The 10,078-nt window shown below is 34.4% G+C and overlaps 1 long non-coding RNA gene across 1 annotated transcript; it reads right to left on the bottom strand.

Moving 5' to 3' along the window:
- Positions 1-2,350: 2,350 nt before the first annotated feature.
- On the bottom strand, positions 2,351-3,782 carry LOC127856157 (uncharacterized). The gene is made up of 3 exons (XR_008037872.1): positions 3,683-3,782; positions 3,366-3,389; positions 2,351-2,513 (listed from the first exon to the last, which is right to left on the bottom strand). It is a non-coding gene; the product is annotated as an uncharacterized LOC127856157 (long non-coding RNA).
- Between the last annotated feature and the right edge of the window lie 6,296 nt (positions 3,783-10,078).

Here is a 10,078-nt window from a genome sequence, read left to right on the forward strand (position 1 = left end):
TCACACATGAATGCACGTGATATATTGATTTAAATAATATGGTCACACATAATTGCACGTGCGACAATAAAACGATACTTCGTAGTCAATAAAGGTGCCTTAAATCTGTTTAACATGATGGGTCAGTAGTTCGTTGGGCCTAACCGTTTGAAGGCACTTGGCTCAGCGAAGCATGAAAATGTCAAGCTGGTGTTATTTTTACGACTCTATCGACATAATGTGTTCGTTTGTCTTGTTTAATTTGAACGGTAGCTCATCAGCATGGAAATAAGTGTCAAGATAGCACAAATAATGAAACATATGCGCATGTTTGCAGGTATAAGGCGGAAATTCAGCAACCACTCGGCAAGGAAAAACATAGATAAGCTGCGGGATTCGAGATGCTGAGTATATAGTGTTATTATTCATCTTAGTAGTAAAAAGAACGTACACGGTATACTTAACTACATCAAAATATCTCCACAAACATAGAACAAAATGTTTAACCATTGAATCATGCACTCTAATTTTAAACAACGATCATTCTATCATTTTACCGAGAAAAAATTAACCCATTTATGACTAGAGTCTAGAAAAAAGGCCTTGGCAAACAGCGTAGACCCAGATGAGACGCCGCATCATGTGGCGTCTCTTCAGGGTCTGCGCTGTTTGCTTAAAGGAATTTTTGTAAGAAATATTATAAATATAGAAATTAATATACTAAACATCCTTAATTTTGGAAATATTTGCCAAATCAGAGTCAGAGTCTACTGGAATCAGAGTCACAAGATAGAAAACCATCCTGCTAACACTCGTGCAACGCGTGCTCAAATAACACGTTTGAATATTGGAAACTAATAGAGCGTGTCACGTGGGATGGATACCTCAATTCACGCGTTATTTTATGGTAACTCAATAACATACATTTTGGAAAAAATATTTAAATACCTAAGTGTTGATCATTTGGGCTCAATTGGTCGTTGTCAGCTTCGGTTCTACTTAAAAGTACCTGGGTACTATTACGTATATTAAAATGTACCACGGGTACTTAAAAATACTTAAAAGTACCCGTCAATACTCCGGTATAGTTTCAGTACACTTTCCGTACCCCGGGTACTTTGTTGTATACTTAAGAGAACATGGGAACTTTTAAAAAGCACCATAACCGACAATGACCGATCGAGCAACAGTTGCTATAATATTCAACTATCTAGCAGACGCAGGAACATTTAAAGTTCGTTTTAATAAGAATCGAAACCAAAATCGTTCAACTCTGTTTCGTAATGGCGATTTTACATGTCGTCTGTTTTCAACCAGTTAATGTTTTTTTTCCATATTTCATATTAACCATTTCACCATCAGAAAATGATGCGTTTTTTGTTTTTTGTAGTGTCGGATGTATCGTGTGTACTGTTCTTAATAGGGTCGCGTTCTGAGAAAAATGGGCATAATGCATTGCGTGAAGTGTCGTCCCAGATTAGCCTGTGCAGTCCGCACAGGCTAATCAGGAACAACACTTTCCGCTTAAATTGGATTTTTGCTATGACGAGACTTCATTTTAACAAAAAATGTCAGAAAAACGGAAAGTGTCGTCCCTGATTAGTCGGTGCGGATTGCACAGGCTAATCTGGGACGACACTTTACGCACATGCATTATGCCCAGTTTTCTCAGAACGTGACTCAGTAAGTCTTACGGAACAACGGGGCATATTTCCAAATAAGTACCGTTGCCAGTTTTATCTATATCAATAAGAGACTTTTTTATAAGCCAATTTGTTTTAACTTAAAAACCCTTCAATCATTTAAAGAGTAAATCTTGCTTAATCGTGCACCAAATAATCGTCACCAGCAGGTATGATAACAACTAAAACCGTATCGCCACGGATCTAGTATAATGTGAAATGCGTTTGAAAATGTAAGAGACAACAGGCTACGCGCGTATGCTTTCATAATTTAATCACTTGTCGACATAACAAGGTTACAGTACAAAACTAACACTAATGAAATAATGAAATAAATAGGGAAGAAATGAGGCCCAAACGCCGGCGAACAACGCACAACGGGATGAGTATTAGCCGACGCCGACCAAAGGGTGGTGAGTATAATACTGTAAGTTGACATGTCACAGGTGCTACCAGGTACAAACAACAATTTCAAAAACTATAATACACAACTGTGTTTCTTGCCTTACAGAAATGCGAAAATATGAACTGTCATAATATACGCTAGTATCAGTTTACTTGTTTTTCTATAAATTTTCAAGAAAAAAAAGAAATCACAATAGAACAATGATTATTAAATTATCCGAATCCGTACAATAGCTAATTCAATTTAAAATCCCTTTTGGCCGATCTGACCGATTTGATCAATCTGGTGGCCGGTCTGACCGGATTGGCCGCTGCTCACGATTCCGAAGTCGTTGTTGTTCCCGCCATTGAATCCGTCGAATCCGTTGTTGCTGTTGCCGTTGTCAACGTGACGGACCTGGCTGTCGAATCCTCCTCCCAGGTTGATGCTTACTGAGTCGGCGTCACCTGCAGAAAAGAAATGGGGCCATTAGAAGGGGACGAGGCTAGCGAGCGATGGTTCTATGGCTAGTATATTAGCCGTGTTAGTCGTATCTTATTTATTATATTGAATGACAAATGGGTTAAACAACATTTTTGCGCATGTGCGGACATTCTCTCGCCACATCCGATGGACTGAACTAAATTTCGCCCAGTTTTTTCGTGAAATTGTTTTGTGAAATTGTTCTATTAAAACGAGTCTATATTATTCACACTACCGTAATTTTTCGATAAAACATGCTCTAGCGAGGCAACAGTAACTTAGTCTCTGGAATTATAATTCTTTTTTTAAATCAATACAATATTATTTGAACATATTTCGTGAAAATTAGTATTTAATCGTAATATTTCAATTCGATAAAAATAGCAAGACAGTTATTCTTCAAAATTTAAAATGTTGATACCCATTGCTAGTGTGAGGTACAACTGAGTATAACTACACAGCTACCACAACTTGGGGGCCAAGGACGAAAAAACGTTGTTTGTTTCCACTGTTATTTTATGTGTTACCTTCTTCATGATTCAAACTTTTGGTACATACCCTGAACGTTTTTGTGCTATTTCATGTTGATTTTTGTTTTATCATTTTTGGCCGGATTCGATCATATTTACAAAATAAAATTTACTTTAAAGAAAGACATTTCACACAGCAAGTTTAAAAAATAAAAATAAAAAAAATATTTAGGTGAGAAATAAATGTGCAAAGAGATCTGCAAAAAAATGTGGACGACCCTCCGACCTCGATTCTCTATTTAATGATGTAAGTTGAAACAAGCAATTTGTTATTATATTTGTGTAAATACCAGAAATGTTACTTACTAATCTGTGTGCTCAGGCTCATTCCTGCAACCGATAAAAAATACGTTAATTATTATCACTTATTTGGAAATTGAAATCTATTGTCATTAATTCAGCCAGTCGAAATGCAATATTTGACTATACATCCAAAAATGCAATCCCTTTACATTTGTTCGAATGCTAGACGAACTAACGCAATATAAAAACAAATACTACGCTTATACGAACCGTTTATGTTTAAAAAAGATTACTGATACATGCATGATTGTTATCGTTAAATTAAATGTTTACATTTACATTTAAATTGGTGTATGATTTACACAAAATCACAAACGTACCGAATCCATTATTGTTGTTGTCGAATCCGTTGTTGTTGTCGAATCCGTTGTTGTTGTTGTTGAATCCGTTGTCACCAGCGACTGGCACGGGGACCTCGACTATAGCGGAATAAATGAAATTGTCATTCATGATGCTTTTGTTTAACACATTTAGTTCTTTGAAATTAAAACCACACTACACAAGACGAGGATTATTGGAAGTATGATATGTTTCTTCATGGATTTATGTTTACACATATTATATTTCACAAATTCGAACTGATAAAATCCTTAACGCCTTACTACTTGCCAAAGGGAGATTCGTATTATTATACGATATTTAATGTCTGCATTGGTGCGAAATACACAATATTCATTTAAGTATTTAGACGAGTAATCGAATTAAAACATGACTTTGCGTGTTAATAAGCATTAGACGTGAATTATATAAAACTAATAATGTGCATAGTATACTCAAGCAAAAAACTGTACCTTCTTATAAAGTGTATATTTTATAACTTGCAAATGTGCCTCGCTCTGTGAAAAGGGGGTTTAATGCAGTCCGGAAAGGCTAATCTGGGACGACACTTTCTACCTTAACTGTTGTTGTTTTGCTAAGAAAAATCTTTATTTAAACGAGAAATATCTTAAAAAGGCGAAAAGTGTCGTCCCTGATAAGCCTGTGCCGATACTTTACGCACATGCATTAAACCCCCTTTTAATAGCGCGCGACTCGAGCGAAATTGACGCGTACCCTTGCGATCAATGTAGACTGGTACGCGCACCTCCTTGATAACTGGCACTACAAAATAGAAGTTTCCAATTACAACCGTTATTGTACCACTGTTATATATATTTCTAATGATTGCTTTCGAATAACAAAGTAATTGCGTTCAAAAGATGCGTTTCCACCAATAAAAGCGTGTGCAAAATATATGATATCATAATTCATTAGTTGCTGTCGAATAACTTACGTTATGCTTTCCACAAATGATAACATAATATGTCAATCCGACCATGACAATCGATTCTCACAATATAATAGGTAAATAATGAAAACCCGTACTAAAAAGAATTAATCAATTATGGTAATAATTTAATTGTGTTCATATACATTCCAGTGTTTTTGGTGAGATTGTTATTATTGTCATTTTAACATAAATAATCACAAGTTACAATTTAACAATATATTACATATTAAACGCAAAAACGCGTTTTAAAACATAAAAAGCTTATCGTACAAAATGTCATACCTTTCACTGGAACTAAAATTTTGACGGGGATTTTCACTGGAACTCCAACTGTCTTTACGACTGGAATAAACTGCTTCTGCACAGGTATGGGGACTACAAATAAAGCCCGTGCATACATAAGACATAACAAACCGGACTTGTGTTCAGCAAATTGGATAGTTTGGAACTCAAAAAAATATCCGAAAATTTAGACGTGCATAAATAAAACGATCGGTTAGTTCACATTGTACATTATTAAAAGATTCGGAATATCATTGAGCACGTGTTCCATAAAAAGCTCATTCCTGTGATAATTATTGAGTTTTGATATACAAACATTGGTGCTATGGAATATAAATCAAATGCTAAGTGTCTTAATTTCTATATTTTAAACTCTAAGAATAACAACAAACGTCCAAGTTATAATAGAACCCTAAATGAATCACGATAACAAACGTATTGTTTTCTTCTTAAACAATAACCATTAATACGGAAAGAACAAATGTAATTTCGTTGGGTTTCTTCAAGGACAGAGCGGCATTCTATACTTATAAGTATATGCTTAAGAAAATTTTAGAGAACTGTTTAGAAACACGTTGTATTCAGAAACGCACGTACGTCCTGTGAACGTAATAAATAAGTGCCTAAACGAAATTAGAGCATTTTAAGATCTACTTGCTTATCACGTCACGTCATGTGTAGTTGTGTATCTTAAACAAATCGTTTTTGTAAGATTGTTTTGTTTAAAAAAGGAATTTAAAATAAAGTGTGACTTACCAACAAAGGCCTGGGTAAGTGCTGAAAAACAAGGGATAAAATGTTGTTATAAATGAAAAAACAAACAGAAGCCAAAGAATTCGTTACATAAATAACGTCCATAATGTGTATGAGTATTATATGCGTATTCTAAGCAAACATGATGTTATAACATGCACTGTTGCTTTTTTAATCATGCATCAAACATTGTAAAAAAACACACTGTTTTATGTAACAGTAAATGAGTGTCCTTTTTAAGTCCTTTGAATAATGTTTAGACACATTATCAACATGGACAATTATTGCTTCAGCCATGTATTTATTAAATTAATGAATGCTCCATTTTGAATAAAATAGTTACACTATATTTTGTGTTTTTCTGATGACAGTTAAACATTAAAACATATGTAACCTAGAGAATTATAAAATAAATGCGACTTAAGTTGACGGTATACACAATATGCACGATCTCTAAACATTTACAAATATCAAAAGATAGCTTCACAAGAAGAACTGAACGGGTGATTTTTTAGCGTGTTGTAAGTCAACAAAATATTTATATCAGATCCAAGAAACAACAGCGTAAAGTCACTTACCAGCAAGGCACAGAAGACCGAGTACTTTCACGAACATTGTTGCGACAGAAAGGCTTACTTATTCCGAACTGGCAAAGAGCGATTTGCAAAATGTACGGCGGGCCTTATATACCCGTTCCTTTCCCGACCCAGACGGGTCTTGACCGGCCCCTGTCTCATGAGTCACGCCGGTCATTTGTCAGTGTCGTATGGTCAATTTATGTATTGTATTGTGTGGTATATTGCTTGAAAAGTACCCTTCTTCTTGTCACGGTAATGTGTTAACTGTCTCTGGAGAAAAGGGTCCGCTGACAGATTGTGGGGACAGCCTCATAAACAAACTGTTGTTCTCATGTCTTCGGGTTGAGTTTTTAATTATAGATTGTATGAGTCAAAAATGCATTCTAATAACTTTCTGTAAATTTGCACCTGTACTGCAGGTAATTGAAAGCAACACATTCTTATTGACTTCTATTGATAGAACCCTTGTAAAAAAATAATCATATAACGAACCAATATTTAGTATATTTTCACATTTTAGACTACAACTTAATTAAAGTAGCAAAACACAATTTGAATATTTAAATGATAAATATCTAAATGTGAAGCATTTTCAGTATAAATGTATTCAAATGCTTAAACAGAAGTATGATTAACGTAAAAAAGTATGTTTAAGTAATCAATGAATATATGTGCATTTATAAAGGAGACCTTTCTTTCAACGGCAAGCATGATTATAAAAGGCTGCGCCAAAACCCAATAAAATTGCCAGCCAGCTAATGCATTTTTTTAACAATATTCACGTTAGGATCACATGCACCATTATATCTAACAACTACTATTAAGTGTTTTGAATGTATTGATGTTACCATATTTGTTTAAAGCTGGAATAGACATATGTATCCGAAAGATATAAATAATCTAGAGTACGGATACAAAAGGTTATTCGTATGTATATACAATATTTTACCGCCACTAACTGATGATAAACATTTCATTATTTATACTAGGACTCCATAAATTATAAATGTTCTGGCTTTTTATGTCCAATTATTGTTCATACACTCCAACCTTACCTGACATTTTTTCGTATCTAATGTCTAAACAAATACGACACAAATGATCAGAAACATGTGTTAATATCAGTTTATAGGGACATATATATTTGTATTTCTGTACCTTGATAAACACATATATTTTTATTATTATCATTCATTGTTAAAACTGCATGCTCAATAATGAAATAATTTTTACGTGCGTACGATTTGGTTTTGACCTTTATATTTTAGATCTGATGCAACGAAGGCCTGTGGCTTTTAGAGACACTTTTGAGTCCATTACCTGGGTAGAACCAGATGTGTCTGTCTAAATAATTCTGCCAGATTTATTTTGAGCTCAGGACTGAATTTTTAAATTCCTGTGCATTTGATAGAAACATAAACATCGCAAACATATATAACATATCTATATAATTTACCGCATGCGTTTTTTTGTAACTCACTAGTTTTCGTCGCTCTGGTGATATTCCGTTCAATTAACATATTAACGAATAATTTGAATTGCGTAAATCAATGGAACATATGGGCTGGCTATGCAATAATACCAAAAAAAACTATAATTATCGAAATCATCATCATCATCATCATCATCATCATCATCATCATCATCATCATCATCATCATCATCATCATCATCATCATCATCATCCATTTATCAACATCATGAAATTATCATCATCGCCATTATCATCATCAGCTGCATCACTACCACCACCACCACCGACATCATCATCATCATCATCATCATCATCATCATCATCATCATCATCATCATCATCATCATCAAATTATCATTATTATTATCAATATAATAATAATCATATCAAAGAATGGATTAATGTCATTAGTGAAATATCAGTGCATCAGTCGAACGGATACATGATATTCTGATGGAATGATGTCTGTTAATATGCATACTACAAAGTCATCGTAGAAACACGTGACTTAAAGTTGTATAAATAAAGCATATATTTTCTCCTCCGTGTCAGCGTGTGCCATATTTCTTTTATTCCCAAGTTATTATGAAATATACAGTATTTTATAACATAAAAATAGACATCAAAGAGGGCTTTAAAGGGATGTTAAGCGATTTATTTGCACTGTCATTTCGACTATTAACAACAAAGCGTGTCAAACAATTTCGCTACAGGCCAGTCAGTCGCATGCACACACAAGTACACGTCATTAGTCACAGAGAATTGGTACTATGCGTTTGCATTTGGAAAGTGTATAATCATATGAGTCGTGTTCTGAGAAAACTGGGCATAATGCATGAGCGGAAAGTGTCGTCCTAGATTAGCCTGCGCAGCCCGCACAGGCTAATCAGGGACGAGGAAAGTGTCGTCCCAGATTAGCCTGTGCAGCCCGCACAGGCTAATCAGGGACGAGGAAAGTGTCGTCCCAGATTAGCCTGTGCAGCCCGCACAGGCTAATCAGGGACGACACTTTCCGCCTAAATTGGATTTTTGCTAAGAAGAGACTTCATTCAAATGAAAAATATCATAAAAGCGGAAAGTGTCGTTCCTGAGTAGCCTGTGCGGACTGCACAGGATAATCCTGGACGACACTTCACGCACATGCATTATGCCCAGTTTTCTCAGACCACGACTCAAATTACCAATTGTTGTTACAGATTCCAAAAAAAAAAAAAACTTATATAAAATGTGACGGAATAACCATACGCGCATTATAAGTATACTTTATATAAAGGATATATAAGTAAACTATTTTTATATTACTATTTACCACTTGCAATATTGTAAATTTTGACGGGTTTGCAACCCAACACGATACTAGCGCTTCATTTATGTTGTTTGGTTTATAAGTGAAACACGTACACGTTCTTATTATTTTATACAAATGGATTTTGATTTGTATCAATCGGACAGACCGATTGATATAGACATTAGCCTTCCAATCAACAGGTCCCCGGTTTGAACTGAGATGAAAACAACAACACATTTATTTCTCGCTGATATAATGAAGCTATTTAGTACCGGTATTGAACTGTGTCGAATTACGCGTATATTGCTATACTTAAAACGTATGAAAAAAGTTATAAGACTCTTAAATTCGACATTTTACATACAACCACATGTTCGTAAGTTCTTGAGCGTATGTTTTATCTTAGAAACTAATTCTCAATATATCGTTGATAATTCCACGTATGACTGAATATTAATATATATTTGTACAAAATGCAATGTTGATAGAATATTTGTTTACATGGTTATTACTAAAAACATTACACAGTCTATGATGTACATATTTGTACACCGATTTTTCGCTGTTTTTCATGTACAATTTATTACAGTAATACAATTTCAGCCACACACTTATTGGATCTTGCGTAGCCAATAATCGAAGTAAGTAGTAAATGCACGTAATTAAGCTCGGACTTTAAAACTGCATAACTTGTATCAGGGGACAGGCTTTAAATAGTTCATCGTCAAACTCTACTTACCCCTCATGTAGTTTATTACCCCGAAATATTTCCTAAAATTAAAGCGGGTATATACGATCTTGTCAAATATTTAGTAATAAATATAAAATGTGTAAAAAACTTATTATACATATATTTCAATATAAACTAAAATAAAAGTTAAGAAGAACATGTGTCGAAAAATGCTAAATAAGCCAGATATTTAATTCTGAAATCGAAAAAGGCTGTACAGCCGAATTCGCCAGCATGTATATCATGCATGTACGATGTGAATCTAAATTTAGTTTAACGGTTCATTTGAAATTTCTGCAGCGATATCGATTCATACGACACATGAACACTTACAAAAAAGA

Source organism: Dreissena polymorpha, chromosome 13 (genome assembly GCF_020536995.1).
Source record: "Dreissena polymorpha isolate Duluth1 chromosome 13, UMN_Dpol_1.0, whole genome shotgun sequence".
Lineage (NCBI taxonomy): Eukaryota > Metazoa > Mollusca > Bivalvia > Myida > Dreissenidae > Dreissena > Dreissena polymorpha.